General features: G+C 34.9%; 1 long non-coding RNA gene across 16 annotated transcripts in view; it reads right to left on the bottom strand.

Moving 5' to 3' along the window:
• Nucleotides 1-21,945, bottom strand: part of LOC144283151 (uncharacterized) — a 190,654-nt gene that overhangs the window by 109,438 nt on the left and 59,271 nt on the right. For all 16 annotated transcript variants that reach the window (XR_013351520.1, XR_013351507.1, XR_013351512.1 and 13 more), the window contains exons 2-3: nucleotides 17,648-17,706; nucleotides 4,534-4,784 (exon numbers count right to left, since the gene is read on the bottom strand). This is a non-coding gene — a long non-coding RNA (uncharacterized LOC144283151). The remainder of the gene's footprint in view (nucleotides 1-4,533; nucleotides 4,785-17,647; nucleotides 17,707-21,945) is intronic.

The raw sequence follows: 21,945 nt of genomic DNA, 5'->3' as shown, positions 1-21,945 counted from the left end.
TTAAATTAGGAGGATTTTTTTTAAGTTTGTTCCTCAATTTCTTTTACCTTTAAAAAGGTTCATCTGGGAAAAATCACAGTAGAGTGAAGGAGATGACTTTTAGAGGTAATAAAAGGGCCAGGTGAATTCTAAGAAGGCATCCCAGACTAAAAAATTTGAATACCACTAGTCTAATGCTTATATAGTAACCTCTCCAAATTCACATTAATTATAAGTAAATGAACTAAGTTAGCTCACTTGACAAAATGTATGGTCATCCAAAAAGAAAAATGTTCACCAGAGTGTCAAGAAATATGGAGATTTTTCTCTGAATATAATAAATAGTGCAGTATTTATTGAGGAGTGGATAAAAATTATTGTGCATTGGTTTATTTTTATTATAAAATTATATAAATCCTTAATAAAATATTTAACTAGTGGAAGTAAACATAAACCTGGTCTTCCCTATTTGGCCAGTACCACATAGAAAAATGTTAAAAAATATCCTATCATATGTGGTTTTAGAAACACTCTGTGCATATACAAGTGTATAGATGCTCACACTTTTCTTACACAAATAGAATCATACTCAATATTTTGCAACTTGACTTCTGCAAGCAGTATTTTTTAAGCTTCTTTCTATGTAGGCACATATAGATCTATAGATCTGTCTTCTATTACTCACTGGGCTACATAAGATTCCACTTTTATGTGTACTATATTGCAGTGATCATTTGTTACCATATTATCTACGTCCATTTACATGAATGTGCTTGCAGTATAAATTCCTACAAGTGAAATTTATGGACCAAAAGCATACAGACTCATTCATAAGCCCCATAACAATAAATAGCATTTTGGGGTTTTTTGTTTCTATTTCATTTTATACAATAATTTGAAAACACATATTATTTTTGTAAGGTGTGTAAATGTTAGTGCTTTTTTAAAGTATTTGTTTTATTTATGGTATCAAACCAGGCAGTATCGTAGCTGATTAACCAGTATAACATCCTTACCAAGGTAGCATTCAAATATAGTTTTGAATTCCATCTCACAACTGCAGAGAATAACAGAAAGGAAAATATAAACACTAGTAAAGCAATATCTCCTACTCTTGAGAACATGGTTATTTACAGCTGAAAGTGGTATTCTGTTTTGAAGGTTAATGCTCTTTTGTCAGTCAGAGGAAAACAACTGTCTTCACTGTACGTAAGTCTAAAAAAGTCTCTCTGTGTGTCTCTTTGGGGTGGATGTAAGGTCAAATTCAAGATAAGGCATGGGAGAAATCTTGCCCTGGAAAAGCATTTAGAAGCTAGTCCTGCTTGGAGGAAAGGTAGGAGTGGATAGTAGTTTGAAGGACTTAACTTGATCCTACTGCAAAAGTGGGGGCTATAAGCTTCTAAAATTGTCTTCAAAAAAAAAATTAAAAAATAAAAAAAATAAAATAAAATTGGCTTCAGCCAACCACAAAGAAGCCCATCTCTGTAGCCAGAAATTATCCTGTCCCCTCATGGGTCATATAAGGACCCCTCAAGTCTTGTCCTTGGTAAAAGGTGGGTTCTCTATTTTTTCCCCAGCATGGAAAAGATGGTACCATGACCTTGGGAGCTCAGGAAGAGAGAAACAACAAAAGTTCCTTGCTGGTATACAGTAGCAAAGATCTTAGCAGTGGTGATAGTGACTTGAAATAACAGCAACAGAAAATAAGTAGAAGAAAGGGCTCCTCATATGGACCTGCACCCTGGTAACCCTAACTAAGCTGGGCTAGGCGCTGTACAGTTAACAGTGACAGCAGGAAGGAGAAGGTGGGCTTCAGTGACTTGCCAGGAGCAGAATGCTCTGGGATTCTGGAAGCAGGCTGAAGGTACAGAAGGAATCAAGTATCTGTCATACCTGAAGGCTCTCTTGCAAGCATGCCTTTATGAGTGTCTCAGTCTAGTATGTGCAGTGTATTGCCAGAAAGGCTTATTGGTTTTGTTATGATTGGCACAAAGTTTATGTATGGTTTTTTCTACTTAGCCTGGAGAGTTGGGTAATAAGCTTTACATGCACTATATATAGTATATATTTATAATAACCATGTATACTGCACAATCTTTGGCAACCATGGTTTTGTGAATCCATATATGAAAAATCCCACTTTTTGTATATGATGATTCAGGTGTGTGTTCTTAAGTAGGAGAATACCAACAATAGTGTCCTCCTATCCTCAGTATGGTGCATGGTAAAAGAGAATTTTTTTTATGTACAAGAAAATCTGTTTCAATAGCCAGAAGCTTAGGTCCAGGAAAATGTATCCTTAAGCTCTACATTTGTTTACGAAGGATAGACTGTGAAAAAGTGAAAAGAAGAGCAAATGGATATAAAAAACGTGTAGTATCAAAAAAGAATAATTTTGCTTTTTGTGGTCAATTTAGTATCATTTCTATGATGACCATTTTGATGTATTTCAAATTAATTTTTATGTTCAATGTAATTATTTTTTAAAAGATTTATTTATTTGAGAGAAAGCATGAGTGAGCAGGGGGAGAAGCAGAGGAAAAGGAAGAGAGAATCCTCAAGTAGACTCCCCTCTGAGCGCCCAGCCCCATGCGGGGCTTGATCTCACAACCCATAAGATCATAACCTGAGCTGAAATTGAGAGTCAGACGCTTAACTGACTGAACCACTCCGGTGCCCCTTAATGTAATTATTTTTTATTATGCTGGTAATTCTCAATCTATGAAGAGTAATGGAATGAGAACCTAATAAAATCATAAAGGCTAACCAAACAAACAAAAGCTTTTAGTATTATCCAAAATCAGACCCATCATCAAAGGGCAAAGCTTGCCACCAGGGAAGCTTTGGGAAAATGGTCAGTCTGTACTGATTGATTACTAATGATTAAAAATATATCCTGATAATGGATTTTCACAATGCATCCCTCTCTCTGCAGCACTGGTTTTTCAGTCTGGATGTTTTACTATGACATTATCCATCAGACATTCCCTGGTTCTACTTCTCAGGATTTACTTCTTATGGTCATATAGCTCTTAGAAACTAGAACCACTGGAGACTGGTGTCTCTTTGACCTTTTGTAGCCCTCACCTTGCCTTTTCATTCTGCGTTGGATTTCTCCATCTAAGTAGGTTCAGACAGCCCTCCAATCAACCAGCAACAAGTTCAAATATAATTAGGACAAATGCAAGGTCTGGAAACCCTGCCTGGTAATTGACTTTGAAAGAGATTTAAAGCTTCTTACAGAATCAAGCCTATTGTAATGGGGCATGTATTGTAATACCAACTCCATAATTGTCCACTTCAGTTCAAAATTGAGAGATGCACTATGCATTCTGAATTTGCTTTTAATAAAAATTTGTTTTTACCCACTATAACAAAACTTATTTGATAGTAAGTCTTCCAGATTGCCCAGCATTGTGAAGAAATTCCAGGAATTACTCTATAGAATTTTCATTTCATCCAGATAAATCCTAACTTCTTGTATTTCAGCATATAACTCCCCATAAAAGCATAGCCTACTGTATCTCCAGTGTCACTATTGTATATTCTCTTGTCATAAAGTAGGGTTCATCCCCATTTACTGTGAACAGATAAGGAATCCTCCCATTTACACACTTTTGAAAACATGTGCTCTCCCTTTTTAAATATAAGTTCTCACTTAAATGGCATGCCAAATCTAAAATGATTTTTAAAAACTATTCCCGTGAATTTTTTAAAAGTTACCTCCTTTGTGTTCAGAGACTGCAGAGCACCCTTCTTATACAAACAGATTTTTCTTTTTGTCTACATAATAATCCTAGTTTACTTCAGATCTTTCCTCCTAAATTTGCCATTAGTGGAACATTTCTAGAATCAGAAACATTTCATGAATTCTATACCTTGGCCTTTTCCCTTTTAGTACAGAGATATTCTTCTTAAAGGAGGCCTTGTGGGGATGAGGCAAGGTTTGGGATCAGTGAGAGGTCCTGTTCTGCATCCTTCCACATTGTGTGGAAATGCATGGGAAATGAGATGTATACTTACAAGATGACAAATTTTCCCTTTTTTTTTTTTTTTTATCTTTTCTTTAGGTGCTTGTTCACAGAAAGTGAAACACCCAGAATCCTTATAATAAAGTATCTGTCTTGCTCAAAGGCTTTAGAGGGTATGCCACTATGAGTGCCTCATATAATACAGATGCATTTATAACACACTCCCATACTCAAAGCACACTAACTGTCTGGGCTCTATCCTGGGATCCATCAACAATATCCCTATGGATCTGAACCAGTTATAGTTTTATATATTAAAACTGCAGAGAAATAGGGCATTTTCTTTGCTGGCACTGTGTAGAAAATATCAGCTCGTTTTCTTAACTGTTGGCCTATTTATTTCACAGCCAGTCTCTGAAAATGGGCTGGCTCCTTACTACTCCCACACAATATAAGAGCTTGTTTCCAAAGAGCAGAGAAAATTGACTAAGATCTTTGGTTAGATGACAGATGGATTCTGTGGCTTTGCCAGAGACGTGAAATTACAGGTGACACCTGATATGTGATAATAAAGAGCACCCACCCAGTAATCAGCCCTTGGCCTTTATTTTTGTGATGTCATCAGCATGCAGGTGGCTTCTTGGGATCCTGAATAAAATACTGCGCATTGTCAAGGGGCTCACATGGACAATTTTTATCTCCCCATCTGTGTGATCTCCTGTGTGATGAGCTTGGACTACAGCCATTTCCATCTCTGTCTTGGTTTACAAAAAGTTATCAGAAGGTTGTCTGTGGCTCTATTTATTCCGTCCTGTCCTTTGTCTTGAAAAACACCTGAAGCCAACAAGGAAGTTCAAAATATATCATTCATTAATTATAATATCTGTACATTTAAAGATAAATTTATGCACTTTGTAAAAATAAAATCAGTAAGATATATGAGGTATAAAAAATATCCAAATAACATCAACTGGATTTGGATTGTTTACTTAGCTCAGAAGACAAAGTCTGGCTTTATTTATTTTATAAAGTTGTTTCCTACAATTTGGTGGCATAAAAATATGCCTAAGGAAGTGGTTCTTTTCCTGTAGCATTTGCGAAGTGGGGCTATTAACCCATGATTTATTTGCACTCAGCTCAACTACTTCTCTTTAAAAAATACAAGGAATTCATTCAACTTGGTGTCTCATAATAAAACAACCACACATTTTTTTTAAGAAAAAATAGAAAATAAACTCAACCTCTCATATATAGTTATGCTATGAATTACAAACAGTTTTCTGAGCAGGTAGCCCTTTTAGAGTAAAATAACTAGCACTACTGGGAGCCACCGAAGCACCATTACAGGTATTGTGTACCTTAAGAACATTAGCTGGTTTAAACCTTGTGAATCTGGGGCATATGTGTGTCTCAGTGGATTAAGCTCTTCTGACTCTTGGTTTTGGCTCAGGTGATGGTCTCAGAGTCCTGAGATTGAGCCCCACATCAGGCTCTGCCCTCAGTAGAGTCTGCTTGTCCCTCATCCTCCTCCTCGGCCCCTCTCCCTGCTTGTGCATGCTCTAAAATAAATGAAATCTTTAAAAAATAAAGATTATGAATCTTAATGAGCTGGTTTATTTCATTATTGCCAAGTCATCAATAAAGAAAAGGAGGTGCAGAGGTAATGCTAGGGACTCCAGTTTGCCCAACTATAAATAGCAAGACCAAAATTAAACTCAAGCCTCACTGCTTTGAAGGCAATGTTCCTAACCAGCATATCATACTGCTCTTAAATAACATGTAGGTAGAACAAGAGTGGTTTTCAGATGTTAGGGTCTATTCTCTCCTCACTAAGACATGAGCAAACCCCAATGAGGAACATTAAAGGAGATACATTGTCCTGGTCCTTTGTTCCATTATCACCCTAGTTTTATCGTCCACTGCTTGTCTTCTGTGCCCCATGCCAGCCCATATTCTACACTAACCTGGCTAATCCTTCCATCATTGCTGATTTGCCAGGTACTCTCAGCTCTCCACTGGTAATTGCTCAAAACCCATATGCCTTGTAGAGAATTATCATTGAATTGTCTTTGTACTGGCAATTATATTGTTTGCTGTTTTCATTTTTTGTTTTCAGGGGAAACTACAGAATGGATAGGTATACATTTTGCAACTTGAGGCATTCCATTATTCCCAATCTGCAAAATTGCTTACTTGCTTGAAGAGTGCATGTATATGTGTATGTGTGTGCGTGTGTCTGTGTGTAGAGGGAATTTTTAAATGTTCAGGGTGTAGTATAAACTGTTTTGGCTTTTAGAAAGAAAAGAACAATTTCTGGACTCAGTACTGCATCAGAAAATGTTCACTAATTTAAAAATAATTCTTGCTTTCTATTTTTTATTTTATTTTAATTTTTAATTTTTTTAGAGAGGGTAGAGGAGAGGCAGAGGGAGAGGGAGAAAGAGAATCCCAAGCAGGCTCCAAGCCCAGTGTGAAGCTTGATCTCATGACCCTGAGATCATGACCTGAACCGAAATCAAGGATTGGACACAACTCACTGAGCCACCCAGGTGCCCCTCTTACTTTCTATTATTATGTTTCATGTGATTAAACATCTTACATGGTTCAAGAAATTTATTTTTAAAAATTAACAATTTCATGTGCACACACATCACATATAACACATGTAAAACAAAAAAGGAAATTAAAATTTTAAAATAAATTTTTATATTAAATTTAATGAATATCCAGCTTTCCTGTATATTACATGCTAACAGTTAACACATAGGATAATTTGAACAATTTTTATTTTAAGGTAAAAAAAAACGGTGCCATGTTTGAGATAATAATACTAGAAATTTATTTTTTTGGTCAATTTCTTGAACCATCATGCTGGTACAATTATAACATGTTGTCTAGTAGCCTGACATATCTGTTTGTTGGTTTGGTTGTTTATGTGTTTGTATAAATAGAATGAGTTTGGAGAAATCAGTTAAGAGAAAAATTCAACAGACTTTTTATCCGATTTTTCCAGAAGAAAGTAAACAAAAATGTTTAGTGTAATAATGACAATGAGAATAATTCAGAAATAATATAGTGTTTTAGTTATAGCACTTTTTGCTTCACCAGGAGCAATATGCTACAGCATTTTATTTGTATTCTCCATGAGACCATTCATGCTTAATGTATCTGCATAAATTAGAGATATTGAATGTAAAGTGAGAATTGTAGGATTCCACAATTACCGCATGGTGGATTTAGGGTTATATACCAATAGAAAATTCTCAAGTGAGTTTTAATACATACACACCAAACAGCCTCATTAACCTCTGTCTTCAAAATCAGCTTTTGTATATTCTAATGTCCTTCTGTCCCAAAGTCTAACTTGAAACCATAAAAGGAGCACTTGTAGTTACGTAAAATGAAGCATGAAATGTGTGAGTCAAATGATATATCAGTTAATAAGTCACAAGTGAACTATATGAAAAAATCAAAATTCCTGAAAATCCAAATAAATGCTAACATTAGGCCTAGAAATCATCAAATATGTAGGGGAGGAGTTATTTCATAACTAAAATGTGAAAGAAAAAATAATGGTGATTTATATTTGAGCAAAGAAATTAAACATTTTCAAGTAAATGAAAGGAATTAAAATTGAGACTCTTCCAAGTAGAACTTCTATGGATAAATAGTTTAACCTTCCCAGAGTGACATGGTAAATATCTCTACAAATACGACCAATAGATCCTCATCAGAATCCCAGAAATTCTTCTATAAGGTTTATTGGAATGAAACATGATGTGATGTTGGCTAAGCAAGAGATCTGTTTTCCTATCTATGTAACTTTCACAAGTGAACTCTTAAGAACAAATTATGTCACTTTCTAATGATTTTTCTTATCATTTTGGTAAGTCATGCAATAGTCCCTAAAATACAAATCAATATACTTCATGCAGACTTCCTTGATTCTGATTTGCACAATCCTAAATAAGAATAAACTAGGTCATGGGTAAGGCTCTCTCATAGGTGAGACTTGTGTTGGCTTAACTATATACATATATATATATGTATATATCTGGACTAAAGGATATATATATTATTTTATATATATATATATAAAATAATAATAAATATATAATACATTAGTAAATTTCAGCATTATCTCCTAGTGTAAGTTTATGAAATTATGAATTGATCAGCATTTCTACCTAGTGGGTGTTGATGCATACCTAAATTATTTCAAACATTTTTTTTATTTCAAACATTTTAATAATTAACTTCCAAATCATTAAAATGAGTGAAGGGAATAGAAATAGATAAAAGTGGATTTTATTTAATTTGGATATTTAGGTGCTCTAAACAACACTCCAACCTTTAAAATGTAATACATGAGTTAAAAAGTAAAATACACATAGAATAAACTCCTTTAGAAAACTCTTAAGGAAAACAAATATGCACTTTTTGTTAGAAAATTGAAGTTGGATTTAAGACACTGGATTTTTAAATTCATATTTGGTAATACATTTCTGCTGGAGTAATGAAACTAGGTAATTAACAGTGAAATGCTCCTAGAAAAAGACAAAAAGTATATTATATGATCTTATTTTACCTTACTTATTTTACATTTGTGTGGAATATGAAAATTATGCAAAAGTATCTTATTTTGCACATTAAAACTATGTGAATTCTTTTGCCTTTTAGTAATAACACCATATATCTCTTTGTTCTACAGATGACTCCTAAAAATCCACATCCTCCATAAATCCATCCCAGATTGATCAGAAAGAGATTAATGATTTCTACTGGACCCAATTTATCTCAACCTTGAAGTTCAAGTCCTACCCCTTGTTCTTCAATCCCCCAAAATAAATTTATACTTGATTTCTTTCTAGCTTTCAAATGACCATAACATGGTGTAAATAATTTTACTGTTTCTATATGTTTCTGAGCAATCTTATTCTCTATATAAACCTTTTTCTTTTGATTTTTTCTTTTATCACTGGAACTTGATTCAGATTCTAAATCTCTGGATGATAAAAATCCTTAGAAAGTATAGCTTCAGCATCAACAAAATATCTGTGTATATCAGAAATTGATCAAGGAGTTGGGAGCATAAAAATTAATGAGCTATAATGCTTGCCTTTAAGATATTTGTTTCAATGGACCTGGGGAAACTGCATAAGCAACTGTGTATTAGCTTTTACTACTGCAGTTACGAAAATCCCCAAATATCAGTATCTTACTACATTTCTCACATTAATTATTGACTGTTGTGTCTAGCAGTTGGTTATGGCTTTGCACCATGTCTTTTTCGTTCCAGAATTGAGACTGAAAGAGAAGCCCCTATTTGACACATGCCATTATTTTAGACTATGAATGGGGGAAAATGTCTTCTTGGTGATATATGGGACCTCTATTCAAATTCCATTGACCAAAGCAAGTCATATGGTCAAGCTTGATGTCAAGAGAAAAAGAGAATATATTCCTCCCATAGAAAGGCATTGTAAACTACAGGATAATAAGCAAAAGTAAAGAATTCTCTTATAGAGTGGAAAACAAAACATTGGAAACAAGAATATAATTTATTATGAACTACAAAGTAACATCAGTAAATAGGAAATGTGTTTGGATCACATAAGTAGGATCACCTAAAAATGGCATTTGGCAGTAACAGAGGCAGATATGTGCTTGTCCAGAGTCTTGCATGTTGGGCAGGAGTTTGCCAGGGTGGTATGTTGGGGAAAGTAGTCTAGGTAGAGCATAAATATGCGTTTGCAAAGACAGAAAGGAAGGAATGAGTTTATCTTGTTCAGGAATGGTGAGTTGTTTAGCATTGTTGTGAGATCAGGTTGTGGTAATAGTCATTTGAGCTTAAATGCAATCTAAGAAGCTTTGACCTTATATCCTAAGAAACAGAATGACCATGAAGGTTGATTTTTAGCAGAGGACTATAAAGCCAGTTTGGGGCAAGTCACTTAATACCTTAGGTTGTAGATTCTCAAAGTGCAAAATGGGATCTGGGGGTCAAGATATATGTCAGACTCTTTCCAGACCTTAAGTTTTAGAATTCTATACTGTTTATTTAAATCACCACTCAATTTAAGGTAATTTGCAAAACATTTTAAGATTTTGCTATTTCCAAAAAAATCAAACGGGAAACAAAAATTTTCATTTTTCTCATATAAGGGATCCATAATAATTATTTTAAAAATATTTACATGCAATTAAAATAAAAACTTAATTAAAAAAACTTGCCCTGATATATGATTACAAATTCAAAAGACAGAAAATAGATTTTAGAATAATTGTATTTTGCATTATATTATGTCATTTGTAAACAAAATATATTGGAGGAAAATGTATTTAGCATAAGTTTTCTCAGATAACAGACCTATGTTCTTCAGTTTTATTTTATACACAGTGAAATATTTTTTTCTTCTAAGTAGTGCATATACAATGAGATATGTGAAATATAAGTGAAAAAATTGAATTAGGTAAATGAATTCAAGATTGACTAGGTTATATTGAGGTTAGAAATAATCCTCAAATGTAAGTACTTTACAATATCAGATTTATTTTTAGCTCACCCAAGACCAGTTCAAGTCCACATAACTCTGAAGGGTAGCCATTCCTATGAATTAGTGTGGCATTCTAGGTAGCTTTAAACTTCTGAAACCTCATCAACATATTTTCTTTCATGATACCTTAGCAGGGTGATACCTTAGCAGAGTGAAGCGTGAACAGGAGAATGGAATATCAGCAATTAAATGCTTCTTCCCAGAAGTGACATATGTCATTTCTGCCAACCATCATATTTACATATATGTCATTGTACAAAGGAAGTCATATAGCAACATTCTATGTTCTTAGTGTGCCCCAAAATAGAGATGAATCAGATTGTAGCTGGAGAACAGTAACAATGCCTACCATCTAACATAGAGCAAGCAAGAAATTAACATTTGTTTACAATCTACCATGGGCCAGAACTGTGTTAGGACGTTTCTTATTAGTTAACTAGAGAATGCTCACAAAAAATTTACTGGTATATTACAGTATCTCCATTCTGCAAAAAACAACAAGCAAGCAAAAAAACCCAAACAAACAAAAAACCAAAACTGTGCCCCCAAAAGATGGAGGGAGCTTAACCCATGACTTTTTATTCCAAGACCTTTGTTCTTTGTACACAATCACACGGTCTTTGAATGTCTCCACAAGCTTAAAATCAATTAACAAATATTATTATGTTTATCACTTAAGTCAAATAGAAATTATGTCTTAAGGTTATAATTTTTCCTTTTCTCTTGAAAACAAGATTTAGAAAAACATTATATTTAAGTAGTTGGATATCACAATTATTTGATTCACATGGAATCGAGGAAATCTCCATATTCATTCCAACTTTTTGAGTGTTCTGAATCTGCTCTTTCAGAAGTTATAAACATCTGACTTACTGGCTACAAATTCATCTTTTTTTGTGTTTCATCCATCAATGGCCTTAGGAATTAAAAATGGAGCCCAGTTCAGCATAAAATGTGAATCTAGTTACATGAGCCTTTTTTTAAGCTCAATGATAAGTAAAGAGCATTCATACCCATTGAATATCTTATCTCAGTGTTTCAATGCAGTTAGGATGATGGTCTTGCAAGAGAGATTATTCAACATGGTCTATAGATTTTATTTTTAAGTTTAAAAAGTAACCTGCAATATGGCAAGGATAATGGTTTCTATATACTCTTGAAGGCAGTCAGTAGCTCTATAAAAAGGCCATGGAATGCATTGCCCCTTTCTTCCCAAAATGACTATTATAATTTTTTAAAAACCTGAATTGACAATGGATTTAGTTTGCATATATTAATATTCACCCAAATTGTCTATTTGGGATATTAAATAAATAATATAGGATTTGTGCATATGAAACAAGCTTTCTGAGTTGCTGAAATTCTTGAATAAGTTCCATTGACTATACCTCCCTTTCTCTGCTTCAGAATATGTCTATAAGATGTGAAGAAGAAAGACCATGCAAAGCTCTTCTCATACCAAAAAAATGCTACTTCTTTATTTTAAAACTTTGGAAGATAACCTATCTGAATTAAAAAATTAATAAAACTAATGATTTCTAATTGTTTCTTAAGCATTGGTCTCCTACATATGTTCTCAATAAATATGTTATAAAACAAAAAACATCCGGTTAAGATTATTAATACATAAAATCATGAAAGAGATAAAAACAGATAAAGAATATTTAAAGTAGCAAATATTTGTAAGGAGGTTTAGCAAATTTTCAAACTGATCAGGTTTAGATAATGTTGGCAATTCATAGCTGGTATATGAAATTCAAGCTCAATATTTGAGCTGAATGTAACCCATATCCCCAATGAAATCAGAGGATTAATCCTCTCAGCACAGACTACTAAAGACTAATAAGTTAAAATAACACAAAATAAGAGTCCATATATTTAAATAAAAAATATTATTCAAAAGATATTGATGTATACTAAGAAATTCATTAATTATTCTCTATTAATTGTTGGATTGTTTATATTGCTATCACTTACTGTGTGTTGAATAGTTACCAGGCCAGATTTCTTATCTCCCCAACAACTTTGGACGTTACCTATTACTATTCCCACTTATGGATATTATTTAACTGAGGCTCAGAAATGTGAGCTAGCATGCATGAGGTCACTGGTGAAGCAGAGATATAAACCTACTTCTGAATGATTCTAATGCTCAGATGTTTTCCCGAAACATCAAGTCTGTTATACATAATAGCACCCAAATTATTCAAGTAATGTGGGCTAGTCATCTCAGGTATATTTTAGAGCTTCCTCTTCTTAGTTTTGTTTTTCTCTATAAATCTCTTGCATCTATCCTCTTTTATCTACTGACATTTATTCTAACCTAAGTTAAATCATCATTATATTTTGCTCTAATTTCTTTAATTAACTTAGTCATTAACATATATTAAACATTTAACAATTTACTCTATGTCATGTACTGGAGGTGAAAAGATAATAAAATACTTTCAAAACTAGCCCAAAATTCTTTGACACTCCTCCCTTAAAAAGTGGGGTTGATGTTCCCTCTTCTTGAATGCAGACTCTTAACTGCTTTGATCAATAGAGTATGGTAGAAGTATTTTGTGCCCAGGGCTTAATAAACTGGGAGCTTCTACTTCCTATCTGATGTGAGAAAGTTCACATGACAGTCCTAGCTAGTCTCATGTCAATAGCATCAACCACCATATAAGTGATTGAGATAGACTGAAGTAACTCCTGCCCCAGGCTCCAATCAAGAACCATCCAGATGAACACAGTCAACTTCCAGAACTGTGATAGAAAATAAAAAGTAATAAAGTAATTGTTTAAGTCACTGAAGTTTAGGTGACCTATTTATGCAGCAATAAATAAGTAGAATTGATTACCAAAAACCAAAGCCTGACCAACCGTCTATGGAAAAATGAAGACATGAAATAAAGGAATTATAATGGAATTTTTTCATTTATCCAAATAACCCTAAGAAAAAGCTCAATATTTGTCTGAGAGAAATACTTGGATTAGGTCATGGGTGTGTGTTTGAAGTAGGCCTATTTTGAGGTAGGTATGTTTTGACCATGTTGGTCAGGGTTGGGGGGTTTGCTGTTTTACTGATCTTAGAGCATTTCAGTTGGGAGGAGAACTTAGGTTCCATATACCGCTACGGATACTGTTCCAAATACTGATTTCATTCTCTTAAGCTACCTTTTCTTATTCTTCTAGTTTCAAAGAAATTCCTACTCAAAAGAGACTTTAAAGTATCTGCTGTCTCTAGGTATTTTAATTCTCTTAGGCTAATGATATGATGGACAGGAGAAGGAGGTGGGGAATTCTAAGAATGAAACCAGGTGCCACAGCAGGAGAGGCTGTTGCCAGTGGAATTTCCTCAGGCTGAATCGTATCTATCAGTGGGGGATATGGAACATTCTTTCCAGAATTTTCAAAATACCCCAATATTGATTAAAATAACTTTGATGAAGTATTTGGCCTCCTAAATAAAATTGTTTTCCATAATAATGCTGTTTCCAGAAAAAGGAGATATGTGTTTATATGTAATTTCCAGTAACTCTGAATCAGAAATTCAACATTTTATTTTGGTCTAATTTCTCTGTCCCACCCAAATTGCTTTGCTGATTCAAAAAAAAAAAAAAAAATCACAGCGTATATCAGATTAGCAATTCATTTCTCTGTCATGTCAAATAATAGAAGATTTGCTTTTTTAGAAAGCTCTAGGTTTTATTTTTAAATGATTGGTTATTATTATTGAAAAAAGCCCACCCTGCATAAAATAGATTAAATAATAAATGTTCAATTAATTTTAAATTAAATGTATATCTTGAAAATATAAACAAATTGGTTATTGCAAGTTGTTTCACAATTTTGCTGAAAGCAACTAATACATGCCATATTCACATATTCATAAGGAAGGCACACAACCTAAAGAGCTGAAACTATCTAAAAAATTCAAAGTAATAGTTTATGTAATTATATTGAATCAGAGAGGTCCTGTTACTTTGTTCATGGCTGGGGAAGAGACCTTATGTAATACTGAAATGAAACATTATTACCGTCTCACTTACTCGGTCTTGGAATTGGTTTAGTGATTACTTCAACATCGACATCAGTGAAAAACATTTGACATCTGGCCTAGAAAATCAGACAGTAGACCACAGAGACTTTGATTAAAAAACTTCATGTAATTTTCCCCAATCAGTAGCTTGGCCTGTTCTTGTATCAGAGTGAAGGTTGCTCTCATCACCTGCAAATTTATACTAAAGCTTTAAACAAACAAGCATAAAACTTTTACATGAAAATCCCCTCCTGAAGGAATACTTACAGAGGAACTTGATGATTAGCTGTACTGATGATTTGATCTCTTCTGTGTGAAACAAGCCTGGAATCTTTCATATATCTTTTTATTCCAGTTTTGTGTATGCATGTATAAGTGTGTATTTAGCCTTCATCTCATAAAGCATCTTAGGGCAAACTCTACACAAGGTGCTATTGCTTGCCGGGGGGAAAAAAAAGACAGCTTCTTTCACATCATCTGTGTGCCAGGAACTATTCTGAAGTCAGAAATCATGCAAGCCACTAGGGTTCTGTATGTTTAACCTCCTATAGAGCAGAGCCATTCCCATTACTGAGAAGAATGAACCCTTAGCGACACAACAATAGAGATCCTGAAATGAACTGCATTGCAGTATCGCCATGAATTAAAGTCTCCATCAGAGGCTGTGGCTCTTGGCATCAGAGAGCAAGGGCTTCGATGAAGTCAAGCAAGGAACTCTGCAGTAATGAGCCATCCTGCTGCCTTTTCTCTTTGAAGACAATTTATATGATGAAACTTGATAATTAACTTATGTCCAACAAACTAAATCCAATATATCTGTTTTCAGGTCAGAGGCAGTGGCTGTAGTCTCTCGGAATATGCTACCCCATCTACCAGTTCCTTGACAAGGAGACAGTCCCTGCTAATACAGTGTCACAGTAAATTTGCTTATCTCTTAAGAACAACGAGGTGTGCTGTAAAATATGTATGTACTATCAAAACATTCATAATAAAATCCTAATAAAATTAGAAAGTTGGAATAAAAGGAAATCACGGTCTTCAATTGTATGTCTTGAAATTACCTTCAATAATGGCTGATAGGTTATATATGTTACACACACACACACACACACACACACACACACACAGAGCTTCTGCCCATGGCCACGGAATTGGTTTTCCAGGTTCAGTTTCCAAGGAAGGAAGACAGTATGATGAAGTAAAAACCAACTTTTCCCAATTCTACAACTTTATCTTTCATGGTTTACAAATTGTCATTGCACTGTTATACCCTGGAGAGTATGAAATCTACTCAATGATTAGAGACACAGTCCAAAAAAAAAAAGCATTTCCTCCTTGATACTACTTGAAATAGCTAAGTAAAAAAACATAGAAGGTGAAAAAAGGAAACACTTGGATCATTTTTCAAAATGTCAATGTTTTATTTAAACCTGCCTGGGGCTGATCTTTGCACTCAATCCATGTACATGGCATGGTATTGGAATTACAACTCTCGGATGGAAAGAAATAAGAAGTACAAGGCAGATTTTGCATCACAAGTTGTGACTATTTCTTGATACATGCTTACAACAGTCATTTATTGGTCCATTGGCCTACGTCCTCATGAAATCACATTGCATTTTTGGAGATCAGGCAATGAAATAAAATCTGTGCTCAGAGATGGATATCTATTGGGAAACATTTTCATTATGTGCCTGCTACAAGAGGTATTCTGCTGGAAAAAAGTGATTTGTTCCATGGAAAAATGCATCTAGAGGAAATTGATATTTAGTTACTCATATCAACCATGCTAATAAAAAAAAAGAGAGATTCTAGGTTTTTATCTTTTAAAATATTATATTATTAATCTTTCTAGATATATTTATTTATAAAATGACATACCACAGGAAGCTTAAAGCCACTTCTCACAAATTCTGCCTTTTAAATACAAAATTTATTGCTTATAAATTATTTTAACCTCTTCTTTTACAATTTTAGGTTAACCCATTAATGCTTTAACAGATTACTTATTTCTAAAATAATATAACTTTGTATAATTTTATTAAAATTATTTCTTTTTCAATTAAAGTTATGGTTTTTATCAGAATAATAAAGTGAATCATGGTTGGTCTCATCTGGTGTGTTGGAGAGGACTTAAATCATTTTCACAAAGGTGAATCATGGCAACCTGAAGTTCTGCAAATGTCTTAATTCAAAATCCCCATTCATGGGATTTTTATAAGTAATCAACTGAAATATACTGTTTTAGGTGATAGAGCTCAAAGTGAGAAGTCCTATTACTGTATTTGCCAGACTCTTGTCTTCCTTTAATTGATATACCTTGTAAAATTATACATGCAATAGTTTATGAGTCCTTAGACTTAGACAAAGATTTTCATTTTACATCGTGTTTTCCATTATCTATGTAACCAAATGCATAGTTTATGAAATACTGTGGTGTATGAAGATATCGAATTCTATTCCCTGTTATTTAAAATTATTCACATAAAAATGTATATGTTTTTGTAAAAGAAGCTAAATTTAAAAAGCAATTTCTGTATAGGATATAAAGCACCATGAGGGCAATGATCTTTGTTTGGTTCTCAAATATATGTAACAATGTCTGATATATATTAGGTGCTCAATAAATATTTGCTCAATGAATGAATGAATGAATGGTGAAAAAGACAATACTATATGTAAAGCAGACCCTTGAAATGATATTGGCTCGCCACTTTAAGGTGACTGCGTAATAGTGATTTGCAGTGAATAATTTTTAATTTTGCCTTTGGTCCATTGGGGGTAAACGAACACATGACTGCTAGTCATTTATCTCTGAAAACTCTGGGGTATATAAATAAACAACCAAAATTTTTAGAAAGCCTTACAATATAAAAAACATCTAAGTATGCTAAGTTTTGTGGTAGATAAACTGGAGAAAATGAGAATTTTAGAGAAAGGCAAGTCCATCGAAACCTGGAGAAATCATTTATTTAACAAGAGTTCTTGTTTACTTAGTATCAACCAAGGGCCAGACTCTGTGTATGTGATGAGTGCAGCAGTAGAGGCATATGCAAAGCTCTAATTACAATCCTGCCCCTACTCTAGTGGTGATATTGTCATAATTCACTCACTTGGGGAATCAGAGAAGGCCATATACAGGAGCTGACATTCGAAGACATAGTCCAGTGAACTGTAAAGAAGAAATGGAACAAAATGCACAGGGCATTTAGAATAGCAACAGTCCTTAAAACTGAAAAACAGTAAATGTTTCAGAGAAGCAGCATTGAGACCTTGAAAAATGGATGTTTGAGTGGAAGAAATTGTGCTTTAACTGGGATAATTTTCTGTTAAAAAGAAACCCCCAAATACAGTGATTTAAACAAGATAAAAGTTCATTCCTTTCTCATGTAACAATCTGAGCATAAGCAATTGAGGGCTCATATGATCATCTCAGTGTGCAGAACCATGTCCTTCTATCTAGTCAGTCAGCCATAGTCACTGCATGACTTTCACCCCATGTTTTAAGATAGTTGCTTCAGTTCCTGCCGTTACATCTGCATTCCAGTCAGTAGAAAGAAGGGGGAAATAGCGTACTCCTCCACAGCATACACCGATTTTCTTTATTCGTCCTAATTTTTTATTCGGCCAAGCAAAACCACATCTTCTGCCCACTCTCCAGTTTCTAATTTGTATCTTTCAGAATCAGAACATATCCCTGGGGATTTAAATACCACTACAGGCTCAGAAAACTAGGAACTGGAAGTCTTGAATGACTCAGATTTTCATAGATTTCTTCTTTTGCTTCACCTTCTCTGGAGGAATGGGATGAGAACCGTGTATAAAGAGAAGATCCTAGGTTGAAAGATGCTATCTAAGTGAGGATTACTATTATTATTTATAGGGAGACATCTTAATTTGTAGCCCATTATTACCAACCTCTCTAGCTTCATTAAAGCTAGGAGGGTGATTCTTGATAAGCTGCAGTCAACCCCTCCCCCTGTATGTATAATCACACAGGAGGGTGTGACTGCAGAAAGGCATACTGAAATCTTCCTATGGCACATGTGATGCTAGCAGGCTGTAACTGATTGACAAAATTACGTAAAGAATAGACATCTTGATGGTGCCAATATAGCTCAGCTGGGGAAGATCTCCTTGCCTGTCTTGCATATGATCGAAAAACACTAGTGAAGTTCTGATTCCAGGATCTTGATTATTAGAGATGATGTGTGAAAGAGCAAGACTCAGTTTGACTTATACACATTGAGCTGGGCTTTCAGTAGGGGAGATTCAAACCAGAATTGACTTGTTTACTCAGAATACGTATGAGCTAGGTGTGAGGAAGTGAAAGGGAATAGGAACTATCCTAATGATATTGACATCTTTTGTCTTCAGGTATTGCTTTTGCATGTCCTGAAATAAGAGAAGAGCCTCTAGATAGATTTGTTCCAGGGCGTAGAGCTTAAAGGAACTGCTCTCAAGACCAGGCACATTGTTTCGTTTCGTTTATTTTTTTATATTTATTTATTTATGAGAGATATATATAGAGAGAGGCAGAGACATAAGCAGAAGGAGAAGCAGGCTCCCTGCAGGGAGCCTGATATGGCACTCGATCCCAGGATCTTGGGATCACAACCTGAGCCAAAGGCAGATGCCCAACCACTGAGCCACCCAGGTGCCCCAAGACCAGGCACATTGTAGAATAACCTCTTGCTACTCATCTTAGCTTCTTTTTTTTTCTCTAAGATTTTATTTATTCATGAGAGACACAGAGACATAGGTGGAAGGAGAAGCAGGCTCCCTGAGGGGAGCCTGATGTGGGACTCAATCCCCGGATCCCAGGATCATAACCTGAGCCAAAGGCAGTCGCTCAATCACTGAGTCATCCAGGAGGCCTATTTTCTTTTCTTTTTAAGGATTTTTTATTTATTCATTTGAGAGAGAAAAGAGGGAGAGGGAGAGGGAGAGGGAGAGGCAGAGGGAGAGAGGGAGAGGGAGAGGGAGAGGGAGAGGGAGAGAGGGAGGGAGAGAGAGAGAGAGAGAGAGAGAGAGAGAGAGAGAGAGACCACACAAGCAAGGAGAAAGGCAGAGGGAAAAGGAAAAGCAAACTTCCAACTGGGCTGGGAGCCCAGCATGGGACTCGATCCCAGGACCCCAGGATCATGACCTGAGCTGAAAGCAGACACTTAACCATCTGAGCAACCCAGGTGCCCCTCTAGTTTAAATACTAAGTAGAGAATCACATTAATATCTTTCTGTAAAACAAAAGGAGAGCAATGTAATCTATTTTTTTCCTCCTCTCCTCAAATCAGACTGGCTTATGGAAACAATAAAAAGCAAATAAAGTATACATCAAAAAAGGTATGCTTTCTTACCCTCACTCCAGTAAAGAAGTAGTTACAATTCTTAATGATACAAAGTCAACACCTCTATTAGAAGTCAGCTTATGTTCTAGTTAAGAATAGAAATATCATTTAAGATCCAATTGTATATATTAGTGACAGGGAAATTACAAATTGAATTTAAGTATTAATTTAGTAATTATAACCTTAGTGAGCCCTTCTCGATAGTTCAGTACATGCCATTCACATCACTGACTTGATTTTCTCTTTTTTTAAGGTTCCTACTCTTCTTTGTTATTATTCCTCTCTATATTTTTCTTAAAGACTCTTATGCTTCTTTCCATTCCTTCTTGTTTTTTTAGTTTGCTTTTCTCATTTATCTTTTTATTGAGCATCTACTATATACCATCATTGAAGGCTCTCTTGCTTTTCCTTCCTACTCCCAATCTGTCTCTCCTTCTAAAGCTGTGTGTTTTAAGTCTTTCCTCTTCTCCATTATCTCATGCACCCTCTCTCCCAAAATGCACATGCACACTGACACACATAATTTGTCACACACAGACAAATTAGCCACGTCCTTTCCTTCATTAGTATCATGGTGCAGTTGGCACTGGAACAAGATATGGTGGGGATGGCTGAGATCTGGACAATACTGAGCTCTACTATAGCTGATGATAAAAAACAAGAGATGACCATCAGGACAGCTGGTTGGAGAAGACTATTTGGGGAGCCAAAAAAAAACAGTAGTAATCAGAGAATTCTGGCAAAATCATAGCCATTGGTGATTTGACACTCAGAAATATACCTGGGACCTAACCATAATGAGTATTATTACTCTGCCTGTTATTCTCTGGGAAAACTATCAGTAAAAGCTCAATTTTGGAGAAATCAATTTCTTCTGCAGAAACCAATTCAAGCAAGAAAGCAAATGAGGGAGAACCAGGTACATAAATTGGGTTATTAGAGTCCAGTGGAAGGATTCAGCTGGCCCAAGCATGCTTGATTGCCAAGCTGTTGGCTTTCTCCTATCTCTGAGCCTGAGAACAATAAGAATATGAATCATGGGTGGCTCTCAATGGTCCCTACACAGGGACCAAAGGGCGCTTATTAGAGTCGGTGACCGTCATCACACCTCTTGTCTCTACTTGCATCCCTGCCACTTTCTAGTTCCAAGGCATGTCAGCTTGTTGCTTCTCTGGTGGCTATCTAGAAGTCTGAACTTGAAACTCTATCTTCAAAGAACAGTTGCTCATAAAAAGAGATTCTCAACAAGGGGAAGGAATATGTTCTGAAACCCTGAATTGCCAAATTCTTAAAACCTTTGTAATCCAAACTTTGTATAGGAATTATTTTCATAAAGTACTGGGTTTTATCTTTATAAGATTTTATAGGTTGACAGGGAAGAATAAAGAACTACTGATTTGTGTGGACATAGGGATCTTGGATAATTTCTGAGCCTCAATTATAACTAAATTAATATATGCAATACACATTTGGGTAGAAAACACACTAAGTCTTTCAATGTTGAAAATATCTGTTCTTCTTCAAGGGTCCACTTTCCTTTTTAAATCACCTTAACCCATACACATGCATGCAAAGAATGTAAAGAAATTGAACTGAGGGTCAGTCTCTTCTATTTCCAAAATTTGCCCAGCCATTGCCTATTGCACTTTCCACTCACAATACTGGCCCTCATTTCCCCTTGGTTCTTTGACTCCTGTTTGAGCTTACAGTGTGGTTCCTGACTTTGATTTCAAGCCTCTGTTCTGATGACCCATTTATATAAAAGACTGGTCCAACCTTGGCCAGGACTCCCTACTCTCATCTCTACCCATTGTGATGTTGGGAAAGACACATTCCCAGTTTTCCTGGCCTTGGTTTTTCAGTATTAATTTCCATGGTCCCTTCTCTTCCTGTCATCGTTGATATGCAAAACATTTTCAAAAAATATTTTAATCATGATGATAAGATATTGCCTTACTAAAAATAACTACTCTGGGTGTGAGAGCACAGTAATAATTACCAAAAAAAAAATCTATAAGGGTAGGCAATGGAAAAGAATAACCAAAAACTAATCATAACTTTTT

This window comes from Canis aureus, chromosome 14 (assembly GCF_053574225.1).
Source record: "Canis aureus isolate CA01 chromosome 14, VMU_Caureus_v.1.0, whole genome shotgun sequence".
Classification (NCBI taxonomy): domain Eukaryota; kingdom Metazoa; phylum Chordata; class Mammalia; order Carnivora; family Canidae; genus Canis; species Canis aureus.
This window is presented reverse-complemented; position numbering and strand designations above follow the sequence as displayed.